Here is a 1,942-nt window from a genome sequence, read left to right on the forward strand (position 1 = left end):
ATTATATAAAACTGATTTCATCTAAGACATATATTTGTTCTTACATTTCTTCCAGGTTGGTTTCTCGCTGCCATTTTTTCTGAAATAAAAAATACACCCATAGATATCAGTAAGATATACCCATAGATATGAGTCAGATACACCCATAGATATCAGTAAGATATACCCATAGATATGAGTCAGATACACCCATAGATATCAGTAAGATACACCCATATATATGGAGTCAGATACACCCATAGATATCAGTAAGATACACCCATAGATATGATTCAGATACACCCATATATATCAGTCAGATATCACTCAAACATGCATCAATATACAAGGTCAAGCAACATTACAAGGTCAAGCAATATCCACCCATGGACAAGCAAATATAAGAACAGTTGCAACTGCTGACTATTACAGTATATCAGTTCAGAAATATACACCCAACAATTTGTGCCATATACACCCAACAAATTATCTCATATACACCCACCAAACTACGGAATATACCCCCAAAAATCAGTTACCAGAAGAACTAGAACAACAAGAACAGTAACACCTAGAAGAACTAAGAAGAATAGTGTAACATAGAACCAAGAATAACAGTAAAACCTAGAACAAGTAGAACATCATAAACTGTAAAATGAGACGTAGAGCAAGAAGAACAGTAAAACGTAAAACAACGTAGAAGAACAGTAAAACCTAGTTCTTCAATTTCGAAATGTGGAAAATATACAGGAATGGTAATGTAACGTACCTTGAGTATGATAGCTTTGTTTTCTCTGGAGATTCTTGATCGAGAGTTCTATGTTGTGTTGATGGAATTTTCGAATATTAGCGACGAGTTATATATTTTCAGTATCGAATGATGCTCGAAAATAAAACGTTTGCTTTTTCTCTAAATGGCTTTGAGAAGTGGAAGAAGTGGAAGAGTCTGCCATTAAGGGGGCGGTTTACACGAAGCGTAACCGTTTGAGTAGAGCGCGTGAAGGTTACGCCCCATTTAATGCTCTTCTCTACGCGTGTGGATTGTTTGTGGGCTGGGGGCTTGGATAACTTGTAAGGCCTTTTTGCTTGTATGTGTAGCAGGCCCGTTTTACCAAACGCTGTAGCTTTTAAAAAGTCGTCTTTTAAAAGACAGCTTTCATAAGCTACTCTTAAAAAGTAAAAGCTTTACCAAACAAGTCTTATTCAAATTATACGGTGAGCAATTCGAATTTTATACAATACTCTTCTACCCATTCTTGATAGCTCATGAATATTTTTTAATAAATTTATTTAAATTATGCCACAAAAAAATATTTTATTGTATGTAAAATAATTTAAAATACATTTTTTAAGCCATTTTTTTAAAATTATTTTGCATAGAATAAAATATTTTTTGTAGTATAATTTAAACAAATTCATTAAAAAAATTTATTAGAATTTGTTACGAAAATGGAGTAATTCGAATCGACTAAATTCGAATTATGGTTGTCTAATTCGACCCTACTTGATTCGAACTACTTGTGCGCTTGGGTTAGTCATAATTCGATCTAGGTTGATTCGAATTATGAAGAAATATAATTCGAATTTAGTTGATGCGAATTACATTATAGTGTACTCTGATTGATGAATGAGATTCTTATTTGACTGATTTGTGTAATATCAATCTCTCCTTAGCATATATGTGTTTTTTACCCATTTTTATGTGTTTTGTATTTTAATTAATATAATTATTTTTTTATTAAAATATTAATCTCAATAATTCGATTTCGAATTATGAAGAAATATAATTCGAATTTAGTTGATGCGAATTACATTATAGTGTACTCTGATTGATGAATGAGATTCTTATTTGACTGATTTGTGTAATATCAATCTCTCCTTAGCATATATGTGTTATATGTGTTTTTTAATGTGTTTTGTATTTTAATTAATATAATTATTTTTTTATTAAAATATTAATCTC

This window comes from Arachis ipaensis, chromosome B01 (assembly GCF_000816755.2).
Source record: "Arachis ipaensis cultivar K30076 chromosome B01, Araip1.1, whole genome shotgun sequence".
Lineage (NCBI taxonomy): Eukaryota > Viridiplantae > Streptophyta > Magnoliopsida > Fabales > Fabaceae > Arachis > Arachis ipaensis.